Genomic DNA, 13,974 nt, shown 5'->3' with positions numbered 1-13,974 from the left:
AACTCCTTTGTCATTTAAAGCTTTTCATGAAATGGCCTCATCCTACTTTTCAAGCTTTACTTATAAACATTACTGCCTTCCTTGCAGTCCAGCCAACCCCTTCTTCCACTGGGAAGTTCCACTGGGAGAAGAACCCAAACTAACTTTCTGATGAGGAGTTGGGGGGGTGGGGTGGAGGAAATGAGCCATCATGTTCCACCCTTCCATTTTTTTTCCTTTTCAATTGGGAAACTGAGTGGCCGTGGTTAAATAATTTGCCCTTAGTCATACAGCTGGTAAGTGACTTAGTTTGAATTTGAATTCAGTTTTTTTCTAACTCCAGGCCCAGTTCTCCATCTTTTGTATCACCAAATGCTTAACTAATGCTTTTTCACTCAGTCTATAGTTGAGACAGACTGAGCTACTTCCTTATTCCCCTCATATGACACAATGTCCCTATCTCCAAAACTTTGTACTAATTCTCTTCTAGCCTGAAATGCTTCTTCCTCACTTCTGCTTCTGGGAATTCCAGATTTCCTTCAAGTCCTAACTAAAGCTCTGCCTTCTGCATAAAGATTTTATTATTATTATAGATTATTAATGCTATCTCTGCACTTCTCTCACAAATTACTTTGTATTTCTTCTGTTTGTTTTTTGTGTATAACTTATAGATATGCATACTGCCTCTTAATATAATGTACATTCTTGGAAGGCAAATTTAAATCCTATCCTCAGTAGAAAGTATAAGTATTTAATTAGTCCTTAATTATGATTGATTGATGTCTGACTCTCAGTCTACCAGAGTTCTTAGAGCTTGTTTTATGGTGGATTCCTAGTCTTCCATGGTTCTCATGATGCCCAGCTGCTTTTCACTAGAAAACAGAAATTTCAGCTCAGCAGCCATGGGGTGAGCAGTATATAAAGTGCTTTGCCTGGAGTCAGAAAGATTCATCTTTCTGAGTTCAATTCTGGCTTTAGACATATGATGACTCATTTGCCTCAGTTTCATCATCTGTAAAGTGAACTGGAGAAAGAATTGCAAACCACGCCAGTATCTTTGCCAAGAAAACCCCTAATGGTGTCACAAAGAATCAGACATGATTGAACAACAAAAACTCACCATCACAAAAATATCAATCTGGACCCTCAACATTTCTGGCCAGAATAGAAAACAATTGATATTGACACATATCCTAAGCCATCAGAACCTAAACTCTGAGCCACAGGGGCTGGGGACTGTTTATTGACCACTTCTTGAAAGCTATCATGATTTGGTTTAAAGGAATAGTCTAGGAACTCCTTTTGAAACACTGTGGGCTGGTCCAGAGACTGTTTCTGTCATCTCAGAAATTTAATGTAACTAAATTTGAAGACGTGAATAACCATTTTGGCCACAGATCAGATTTTCAGCCACAGAATATCTTAAAAAATATTTCATAAGTGGCAAGAGGACTAGTAGTATCATGTAACTATTGGTACTATCTGAAATTATAATGTGAGTATAGTTATAAATGAAGATAGTTTTGAATTATTTGCCAGTAAAAATATGCAAGATTGCCTCTCAGGGCTGCTTATGTAAACAGAGGTCCAGATCAAGAAAAAAAATAAAAGTTTAATATGTTTAAAATCAAAAGGCAAAATAACTCCATTGGGGTCTGAGAGCAATGGTTTGAATCATTGCCATGATACTGACTTTCTATATAATCCTTGATGATTTATTAGTTTACTGGTTAGATTTCTTTCTTAAGGAAACCTTAAACCAAAACCAATCTAATTCTCTTTGACCACCAATAGGTGCTAGGCCATGCCTCAGTTGGTCATTATTTGGGTCCAGATAGACTCAAATTGAATGTAAATAGCAATCTTTTCTGCTTTGGCCCAAAATCCCGAGATTCTTTTCTTCCCAGATTTCTTTCTTTTTTGGGGGACTCAGAGAAAAAAGAGATAATTTGCTTCCTTTGCTACCCAACCTTAATCATTGAATTGAGAACTGTTGAAGATCTTAGCTTAAAAAGGCCAAGGTCTCTCTTTCATCCAGGGCCATTTCCAGTCATCCTGATCTGGCCACTGGACCCAGATGGTTCTGGAAGGGAAAGTGAGGCTGATGACTTTGCATAGCCTTCCCTCACTTAAATCCAATCTACTTACATGTTATGGTATCACCGTTCTGATGTCTTGGTCCTCTTTGAGAATGAAGGTCAAACTGATACATTGTTGGTGGAGTTGTGAAAGAATCCAATCATTCTGGAGAGTAATCTGGAATTATGCCCCAAAAGTTATCAAACTGTGCATATCTTTTGATCCAGCAGTGCTACTACTGGGCTTATATCCCAAAGAAATACTAAAGAAGGGGAAGGGACCTGTATGTGCCAAAATGTTTGTGGCAGCCCTTTTAGTAGTGGCTAGAAACTGGAAAATGAATGGATGTCCATCAATTGGAGAATGGTTGGGTAAATTATGGTATATGAAGGTTATGGAATATTACTGCTCTGTAAGAAATGACCAGCAAGAGGAATACAGAGAGGCTTGGAGAGACTTACATGAACTGATGCTGAATGAAATAAGCAGAACCAGGAGACCACTATACATTTCAACAACAATACTGTATGAAGATATCTTCTGATGGAAGTGGATATCTTCAACATAAAGAAGATCTAATTCACTTTCAGTTGATCAATGATGGCCAGAAATAGCTACACCCAGAGAAGGTGTCTTTCTACACAGGTTACTTATACCTTCGGAATCCAATTCTTACCGTGCAACAAGAAATTTGGTTTTACACACATATATTGTATCTAGGTTATACTGTAACACATTAAATATGTATGGGATTGCCTGTCATCCAGGGGAGGGAGTAGAGGGAGGGAGGGGAAAACTTGGAAAAATGAATACAAGGATTAATGTTGTTAAAAAAAAAATTACCCATAATTAAAAAAAAAAAAGAATAAAGGTCAAACCACTAGAGCTATTGAACTAATAGCTAATTGATATCACATATATATGTCAAGTGTACCTCCCTAGGGAGCTGGTTAAATCATGAAGACCCACTATTGAAAGCTGTAAGTGCAGATAAATGTCTTGATACTTAGAATTGTGAGTTGGGTTTTATATAAAATGTGCCAGGATTCAGAAAGTATTACCAGCAGATCATGCCTTCAAATACCCTCCCTTAAAAAATATCATTTGGGGGCAACTAGAGTACCAGTTCTGTTTCCAGTCTCAGATACAATATTTCCTAGTTGTATGACTCTGAGCAAGTCACTTAACCCCAATTGCCTTACAAAAAAAAAACAAAAACAAAAACAAATTAAAAAAAAACACACTTGTTTGTGTAAAAAAAAAAAAATCTTTCATTTTCAATTGTCTCATTTAGAGAATAGGAGTTTTAAGGCTTATACAATTTTCTCCATCTCTCTTATAGAAACCACCTGGGATAGGTGGTGGAGCCACAAACATTTGTTTTTGATAGCAGGATATCTGGAACTTCTGTGGTTTCTATTTCAGAATCTGACTGATATAATTAACGCCAGGCTTTTTCATACTATTTATGGGTAGTTTTGCCATTCTTTAAGATTCAAGGGTGTTGTTTCTAGGATCAGCTGTGGAATGTTATAATGACATATTCCCCTTTTCCTTTCCTTCTCCCTCTTTCTACCCAAAAATCAAGTAAAGAAAAGTGAAAACTAGCAGAACCAACTAATGTGTTCTATGATGTGGGGTTTAGCACCAAATGATGACTGGCACCAAAGTTAAATCTAGGTCATATGAAGAATTCACAATGGCCATTCTCTCTGGCAAATGGAAGATTTACTTAGGGGAATAGATTACAAATAAAATAAAGGGATACAACAGACACTTGAATGGTAAATATGAGATAGAATGGGAGAGCATATGAAAAACAAGTTTCTCAAAGAAACTCACAATTACCCAGTAGAAAGGGAGCATCCCATAAGTTTGAGACATGCCCTTAGGTGATCTGCTAAATCCTGAAAGGGACTCAGCACCCTAAAAAAGTTAGTTGTAAAGAGGAGAAGTAGGGTTGGGAAACAGTGGAGTTAGAAGAGATGCCACATAGCAAGGGAAGGGAAAGGAGAAAGACATTTTGAGGCAGAGTGCCATGGTAGGGAGCTGACCCAAAGGAGGGCAGCATGAAAGTCATGAGCCTAAGTAGATTTTATGGAGAAAACAACCTCAAGGTCATAATTGGGATTCCTGACAGGGCATGGCAAGGCGAGACTGCACCAACTGCACAAGAGGATGAGTTTCAGGAGTTTGACGTAACTTGGATTTCAGACTGGATCATCTCCCCAAAGGCTGACCATGGAACTAAGCTGATCTCTTTCAGAGCCTTCTGCCTGCTTGCCTCACCATACCTGACATTGAAGACCTTATCACCAACCAGTGGTCGTTTTTGAGCTCTTGATTTAGGTGAATCATTAGAAAAAGGGAATCACAAAAAACTGAACCTTAGAAATTCTCTAATCCAGTGTGTTCTTTTAAAGTCAAAAACACTGTCCTGCCCTTAGAAAGGTCAATGATTGGCTGAAAGTTATACACTTAAAGACAGAACCCAACTTCTAGTCAAGTGTTCTTTCCATCATGTTATAATGCCACAGATAAGATTCTAAAAACTAGATTACAATTCATTTATATCTTGAAGTCAAGTACAAATAAAGAAAGACAATTCTAAAATGTCTGAACATCCACACAATGCTATCTGTGGCTTTTATTCACTTTCAAATTCCCACAGATTACTAGGTTCAATATAAAAATAACTTAAATGATGTAAGTCTTAACTAGCTCAAGTCTCATAATCTCTAATATCATATATATAGTTACAGATGTTATTAGCAGACCAGGACAAGAAATGTACATTTTAAAAGTAAAACATTTATTCAGGATTAAAACAAACAGGGAAATAATCTTAAATGTATCTCAAAGAATTAGTCTAGTTTATGGTGGTCATGGGTAGGGTTGAAGATGAGAGTGAAGGAGAGAAAACATTTTGATAAATTCATGATGATCTACTGTGAGGGAAGGTCATGGAACTGGTCTCTGAAACTAGGATGTGGAACACGTCTCACAAGACTTAAATACTGAGACTTATAATTAGGCACATACTTGAAGCCAGATGCCTCAAGGGGAACCAAGCCTCTTCAGTCAGACTGCTCGCTATTATATCTTTAACAAGCCATTTAAAAATATATAGCACTTTACAGTTTCCAAAGTTTTTTCATATATGTGTATGTATATGTATATATTTATGTATATGCATATATTTTATCAGAGGATCTCTCTTTACTCAAGGGACTTCATTATACTCTGAAAACTCTCTTATTTCTCTAAAATTTTGTTCCTACCCAGAAGAACATTTCAGTTTCAGTATCTGGCACCCTCCCAAGAATAGCAATTAGCTTCTCTAACACACATGGTCTCATAAAGCTCAAACATAAAGCAGTTTTATTTACCAAGGAAGAACTCACATCCTAGTCCATAGAGAATCAAGAAGCACCTTTTCCAAGTGATCCTTCAGATATCTGTATATTTCCCATATTCTCTATGCCAGACAATACTACCCTAGGTGGAGCACCAGCCTAAAGTTAGGGCTGACCTTTCCAAGGAAGGCAGTTATTTTTGTCTGAGACAACCTTGTTCTTTCTCAGGAAGATTTCCTCTCCCTCACCCCATCTCCATCAGCTGCCATTTCCCCCCTTCTTTGTTGCTGTTGTTTTCCTCTATAGCCTCTGATAGCCTTCTCTCTGATTTCAATTTTTAATTTTATCTTGCTTTAATAATTGCACCTACCCAAAAGGGTTATTGTGAGGATCAAATGAGATATTTATAAACTTAAGCATAGTGGGTGGCATACAGTAGGTGCTATATAAATGCTTTATTACCTTCCCATTCTTTTGTCTCTTTCCTCAATCTTGACCCAGCTATTTAACTTTGTTGTTATGAATCTCAAAAGATATAATCCTGTCTATAAGTTTTAACTTGACTTATCACAAAAGTGGAGATAAAAGATTCTGGCACTAAAAAAATATGCATTTATTAAAAACTGATATTTTGAAATCTCTTATTATACAATGCATATTATATCTTGTGTAGCTATCCACCTTGTCTATCCATAGACATTTTGCCCAAATACCATGAAAGAGGTAAAAGAAACAAAATATAGAATCTAATTGGATAGACAAGATGTGCATAGATGAAAGAACTAGAGCTTAATTAAAAGTAATAAGTAAATATACAACTGCTGGATTAATTGAAAAATAGTACCACAGAAACTAGGCATAGACCAATATGTCACATCCTATACCAAGATAAGATCAGAATGGGTTCATGCATAAAGGGTGATATTGTAAGCAAATTAGGAGAAGAAGGGATAATTTGCCTGTCAGATCTTTGGAAAAGGGAGGAATTTATGGCCAAAGAAGAACTAGAAGATATTATGAAATGCAAAACGGACAATTTTGATGACATTAAATTAAAAAGATTTTGTACAAACAAAACCAAGACAGCCAAGATTAGAAGGAAAACAGAAAGCTGGGAAATAATTTTTACAGCTAGTGTTTCTGATAAAGGTCTCATTTCTTTTCTTTTCTTTTCTTTTTTAATATTAAAGCTTTTTATTTTCAAAACATATGCATGTACAATTTTCAATATTCACCCTTGCAAAATCTTACGTTCCAAATTTTTACCCCTCTTTTCTCCTACCTCCTCTGGATGGCAAGTAACTCAATATATATGAAACATGCACAATTCTTCTATACATATTTTCACAATTAGCAGGCTACACAAGAAAAACCAGATCAAAAAGGGAAAAAATGAGAAAGAAAACAAAATACAAGGAAACAAAAACAAAAAAAGTGAAAATAGTATGTTGTGATCCACTCTCAGTTGCACAGTCTTCTCTCTGGGTGCAAATGGCTCTCACCATCATAAGACCATTGGAACTGGCTTGAATCATCTCATTGTTAAAAAGAGCCATGTCCATCAGAACTGATCATCCTATAATCTTCTTGTTGCAATATACAATGATCTGGTTCTGCTCACTTCACTTAGCACTAGTTCATGTAAGTCTCTCTAGGTCTCTCTGAAATCATCCTGCTGATTATTTCTTATAGAACAATAATACTCCATAACATCATATACCATAACTTATTCAGCCATTCTGTAACTGATGCGCATCCACTCAGTTTCCAGTTTCTGGCCACTACAAAAAGGGCTGCCACAAACATTTTTGCACATACAGATCCCTTTCCCTTCTTTTGATCTCTTTGGGATACAAGCCCAGTAAGAACATTATTGGATCAAAGTGTATCACAGTGTGATAGCCCTTTGGGCATAGTTCCCAATTGCTCTCCAGAATGGTTGAATCAGTTCACAAAGACCACATTTCTAAAATATATAGAGAGCTGAATCAAATTTATGAGAGTACAAGTCATTCCCCAGTTGATAAATCATCAAAAGATATGAATAGGCAATTTTCAGATGAAGAAATCAAAGCCATTTACAGTCATCTGGAAAAAAAATGATCTAAATCACTATTTTTTTAAAAAAAATTATTAAAGCTTTTTATTTACAAAGCATATACATGGGTAATTTTTCCAGCATTGACCCTTGCATAACCTTTTGTTCCAAATCTAAATCACTATTGAGAGATGCAAATTAAAACAACTCTGAGGTACCACCTCATACTTGTCAGACTGACTAAGATGACAAAAAAAGAAAATGATAAAAAGTGGGAGGATATATGAAAAAACTGGAATATTAATGCACTGTTGGCAGAGTTGTGAAATGATACAGCTATTCTGGAGAGCAGTTTGGAACTATGACCAAACTGATATAAAATTGTACATATACTTTGATCCAGCAATATTGCTACTAACTCTATATTCCAAAAAGATCATGAAAAAGAGAAAGGATCTACATATAAAAAGCATACTATTTTCACTATTTAAAAATTTGGGCTTTTTTTTTCTTGTAGTTTTTCCTTATTGTTCTGATTCTTCCTTTGCAACCTGACCCTAATATGTAACTATATTAACACAATTGTATATGCATAGCCTATATCAGATTGCTTGCTGTCTGATCCGCACAAAGCTTTTTGTGGTAGCAATGAATTGGAAATTGAGGGGCACAAATTTTAGTATATGTAATGGAATAGTATTGTTCTATAACAAATAATGAACAAGAAGGGGGGGGCAGAATGGTGCAGAGCCAAGATGTCAAAATAAAGGCAAGAAATAAAGACCAGGCAGATTTTTTTAAAAACTTGGAAAAATGTACATGAACTGATGCTGAGTGGAGTGAATAGAACCAAGAGAATATCTTATACAGTAACAGCAACATTGTTGTAATGATCAGGTATGATAGATTTAACTCTTATCAGCAGTACAGTGATTCAAGATAATTCCAAAAAATTTGTAATGGAAAATGCCACCAATATCCCAAGAAAGAATTATGGAATCTGAATGCAGATCGAGGCATACTGTTCACTTTTTAATTTTTTTTTCTTTCTTGTGGTTTTTCCCTTTTGTTTTGATTCTTCTTTCACAACATAACTAATATGGAAATATGTTTAACATGATTGTACATACATAGCCTATATCAGATTGCTTGCTGTCTTGGGAAAGGGGAATGGAAAACAGGAAGAAAAATTTGGGACCCAAAATCTTACAAAAATGAATGTTGAAAGCTTTATTCACATGCAATTGGGAAAAAAATAGGCAAACACTACACACTAAGACAATTTTATATTTAATTGCCTAGATTTAAAAAACTGATAGAGAAAATAATAATGCTTATTAAACTTAAGAGTGTGCTGGGGATACTTTATTTTTTTTTCCTGGAGAGCCAGTTGTTAATCAATTGACAAGTACATCTCTAAATTCAGTGGTAAGGAACTACAGTAGTTCCTATGCATTTCTCTGAAATACAAAGAAATTCAGAAGCAAGTAGCAGCTGTGTTCCCCTAAGTGAAGTAGCCGATAATGATCTCATTTCTAACTTCTAGACCAATCTGAAGCTTGAAGAGGTATAACCAAGGCAGGAAACTCTTTCTAAAAGGAAGCTTATAAACTTTACTTGATAACTAATTGAATAAGTTCTGTCATTTTCGAACAGTTGAGCTTTCCAACTGGTAGACAGAAACATTCCACTGATGTACAGACCTAAACCCAGGTCAGGACTTAATATTCAGACCAAGGAGCAAGCAATGAGAATGCTGGTGATCTGATGATACTACCTTGGGAGCACTAAAAGCTTTCAGGTCACAAATCTGAGATGTCCCTAAAAGCTTGAATAATATCCCATATCCCAAGAAAGCAGCAGTAGGACTATCCTAAACATTCCTTTCAGAAGTGTGCAGAGTCTGACTCTAACATAAAGTACTAAGTCAAAAGGAGACTGGAAGAATAAACAAACAAAAACAATCTAACTGTTAAAAAAACTAACAGTGACAGAAATTCAAGAAGCAAACCCACAATAAGAGAATAATTCTTTAAAAATCGATAAGAAATCCTCAAAGAAAAACACAACTTAGGTATAAATTCAACTAGATTTCCTGAGCAGATGAAGCAAGAGTTTTAAATGTCTTTATAAATGAAATGAGAGTACTGGAGGAAAACATTAGAAATAGAAACTATAGGAGAAAAAAATTGGAAAAAAATTTAATAGCTTTGGCATAAAAGGTACAATATCTCACCTAAGCAGCAAACTTCTTAAAAATGAGAATGGCTCAAAGTCAATGACTCCATAAAACAATAAAGTCAAAAGATTGAAAAAAATTGAAGAAAATTTATATCATCACAAAATTATATGCCCTAGAAAACAGATCAAGGAGAAAAAAATTAAGAATAATTGGATTATCTGAATATCATCACCAAAAAAAAAAAAGAGTCTAGAAATCATATTTTAAGAAATCATAAAAGAAAACTGCCCTTAATACAGAACCAGAGGACAAAAGTGGAAATGGAAAAAATCCAGAATCTGAAAGAAATCTCAAAATGAAAATTCACAGGAACATTATAGGCAAAATCCAAATCTTTCTAGATCAAAGAAAAACAAATGCTACAGGTATCCAAAAAGTGGGGGGGAAAGATGAAAATAGTATGCTTTGATCTGCATTCAGTTTCCATAGTTCTTTGCATCTTCCACACCAAGTCAATTAGAAATGTCTTGAACCCAGTCAGGATCACGCATTTTAGCAGCCACTTTTATGAAAAAGAAGAAACCTTGGAATACAGTATTCAAGAGACTCAGAACTCTATCCACTATGCCATTCAGCTGCCCTGTGAATATGTTCATTGTTATTGAGGGCTTTTTCTATCTTGCCCTACTCTTTGTGGCCTTATTTCAGGGTTTTCTTGGCAAAGATACTGGAGTGATTTGCCATTTCCTTTTCCAGTAATGAAGCTCAGGAACTGAGGAAAACAAGGTTAAGTAACTTGCCCAGGGTCACACAGCTAATAAGTATTCTGAGTGGATTTGAACTTATAAAGATGAATCTTTCTGATTTTAAGGCCAGTAATCTATCCACTGTACCATCTATATGTTGTATGTGTATATGTGTGTGTGTATATATAAACAAATACACAAAAAATGGTATATAAATATTATGGAATACTGATGAGGTTGCAGTGGCAGTCAGAGAGTTGTGGAAATCCCTGTTTGATATGTAGGTCCTTCTAGTTTTAGTTGGCAAAAATGGAAGTTTACTGTTGGATGAGAAATCAGCTTTGCTAGAAAAACTGACTTCTTCAGTGGCAAAATCCTATTAGGGAAATGGAGGCTGGCACTGAGAAGAGAATGCCTTCTCAGCAGACAGAGTCCTGGTAGCTATACCAAATTGGCAGAGCATGCTACTTTTGACCTTCTACAAAGAAATGAGTAAATGGAAACCTATTATATGAGCATATTTAGCAAGGGGGGAGGGAGTGCTGGGGCAATTTGAGCTAAGCAGACCAGGATCACCCAATTGAAATTACTTTGAAGGCTTTTTCAGCCTAAATCTAGCTACCAATGGAGGTGATTTGCCTTAGAAATGGCCCAGCCTGAGAAGCTCTTTCACATACTCAACAGAGTGTGGGAGGGTCAGGAGTCAAAAAAGGGACAGAATTTCAGAGTGTTAATTTTACAGATCAAAAGGGAACACAATTTCACACCCCCATCAATACTCTTATGATGGGAGAAAATATCAAAGATATGGTTCCAGAGAACTTGGGAAAACTAATATGAACCCTTATTTCAGGGGTGAACTAATAGAGAATGAAGTGAACAGAACCTGGAAAGTTATAAAATGACAACATTATTGTAAAGACAACTTTGGAAGACTTAAAAACTGATCTTTATAAGGAACAGCTACATTTCTGGAGAACTAATGATGAAATATTCTATTCAGCTACTCATAGAAAAGGGAAAGATTCAGAGTTCAGAAATACACACACACATATATATTGTGTATTTGTTTATGTATACATACACACATATACACATATAGCATATAGATGGTACAGTGGATAGACTACTGGCCTTAAAATCAAGAAGATTCATCTTTCTAAGTTCAAATCCAGCCTCAGATACTTATTAGCTATGTGACCCTGGGCAAGTTACTTAAACCTATTTTCCTCAGTTCCTGATTTTCATTACTGGAAAAGGAAATGGCAAATCATTGCAGTATCTTTGCCAAGAAAACCCTGAAATAAGGTCATAAAGAGTAGGGCAAGACAGAAAAAGACCTCAACAACAATGAACTATTCACAGGGCAGCTGAATGGCATAGTGGATAGAGTGCTGGAGTCAGGAGTTCAAATTTGGCTTCACATACTTTCTAGCTATGGGCAAGTCACTTAATCCAGTAGGGGAAATTAAGTTCCACTATAATGTGAATATGTGTAATTTAACCTTTTTCCTCCTATTTTTGTAAAGATCTCACTCCTTAAAAGGGTAGGGAGTCTCCAAAAGAGATAACTCAGTAATGTGATCACTCTAGCCCCCAAGACAATTGCTCTTTAACTAATTTGGTCTGAGACTCACCCATTGCCTTCCATTTACTCTATAAATTAGATCTGCTTTGAGTTAGATCTGAGGTAAGACCTTTGTTTTTACTTCCTTCACTAAAGTTTGGGTTGATCTCCCTCTTCTACAAAGTGTAGTACAAGTCAGTGAAAACTTGATTGAGATGGCATATTTTTGTGGTTAAGGTTGCTAGCAACTCATTTTCCTTAAAAATCAGAGGGGGGTGTGTGATTGGCCACAACTAATCAATCATGGAGAGTTCACAGGGTCAATATTTTATGGAACATCTTTAGTCCTCTGTTACTTGTGTAAGAGCTTCTTTAAGAAAGTTTTCTTCCTCTCTTTAAGTCTGGATATCCAACTCAGGAATTCATTTCGGAACATTCAAACTTTAATCCATGAGGTAACCCCAAGGTTAGAAACATACATTCTGAGGACTTCTAGTCTTTAGCTTGTAAGGCAGAAGTCAATTTAAGAATTTAGAGGTTCATGAACTCCTTTCTCAGACTTGCTTGGACAAAGATCACTTTGTATGGGCTTCTAAAAATCAATATTTTTTTTTTGTTCTAGTAAGGTTGGTGGAGGCAGAGGATGAGGAGGAGAAATTCACTTTTCCCTCTTGCTATATTTCAGATTAGAAAGCACAATAAGAGGGGATTTTCACACTTTTCTTCAAGCAGCTCCATCCGCAAAATAACTTTCTTCTAGTTGTAAACCTGTCCTATTGATGTGGGTTGTACTCCCTTTAAGAAACTAATCCTTTCAGATTGATTTATTCCTTTCTTATCAGATTTATTCCTTTCTGATTCCCAGACCTTCCTAGCTGATACATTATCAATTTAAGAAGCTAGGACCTTTGATTCACAAATCCTAGTCAAAAGCACCCTTTTGAATTCCAGTAGGAGATCCGGGCTCTCACTACCCCTACCCAGATGTGAGCCCACTTGAGACTCCACTCACAGGCCCCTTTAGCTAAATCTCTCATTTTAAAAAAGCCAAGCTCTTGGAGTGCTCTCTTGTAAAGTTCTGTTGTCTCCAGAGACTGCCGATCGCTTTCTGGGAGATCTGCTGTCTTAACTCAATCTCTCGGCCAGATTCTTCTTCCTGTAGAGAGCTGCCAACTTGACCTAGAGTAGAGACTCTCCTCCCTTGCTCAATGTTGCTTCTTTTATCCTCTCAGAGAATGGGAGTGGAATAACTCAGGGGCTTCTGGGAAAAAATATTTCAACCAATGAACTTGCTCCTCTTAAACATGCAAGCTCCTCCCCAGAAATTCAAAGGGGTAAAACTCCCTTTAAAGGTGGGAACTAGAGAATTGTTAAGTACCGACTTAGCACTTAGTAAGAACCTAATATCTCATTATCTCATTAGCACTTAGTAAGAATCTAACACTCTCTTTTCAGAGGTTCCAAACGGCAGCCTTATGCTTGGCATGCCAAGGATCTCTGCCCACTGGAACACTGGTTCCTCCAGTGCCCTCTTCTCTCTACCTTCAATTTTACTAATTAGACTTTAACTTTGCTTCCAAACCCCACAATAAACCTCTTTTATCAATCTAGGTTTTCAGGTCTTTAAATTCCTTTACAGGGGACTCTTGAACCGCCACCAGACCTCATTTAACTCCATATCCTTGCACGGAATCCAAAGGGACTGCAGAGGCGCTCTATTTGACTCCCTCTACCCCAAATCTACCACTAAACCTCAATTAAACCCTAATTTCATTTAGGTACCCAAATTCTAGACTCATCACTATTCTCTGAAGCCTAATTGTTGAAGAGAAGCTATATATTTAACTATTTAAAATATTTGGTTATGACAAATGTCATCACCAAAGTCACTTCAAACCTTTAAAATATCAAGAGTAGAATCCTCTTCACAGGTCTGGAAATGAAGTGTTATTAATTCATTATTTTTTAAGATAGTAAGGAAAGTCATCTTGAGAACATCTCTTAAGTTCTTTTCGCTATTATTTCTT

Source organism: Sminthopsis crassicaudata, chromosome 1, assembly GCF_048593235.1.
Source record: "Sminthopsis crassicaudata isolate SCR6 chromosome 1, ASM4859323v1, whole genome shotgun sequence".
In the NCBI taxonomy this organism is placed as follows: domain Eukaryota; kingdom Metazoa; phylum Chordata; class Mammalia; order Dasyuromorphia; family Dasyuridae; genus Sminthopsis; species Sminthopsis crassicaudata.
The sequence above is the reverse complement of the archived record's forward strand: the minus strand, read 5'-3'. Positions refer to the sequence as shown.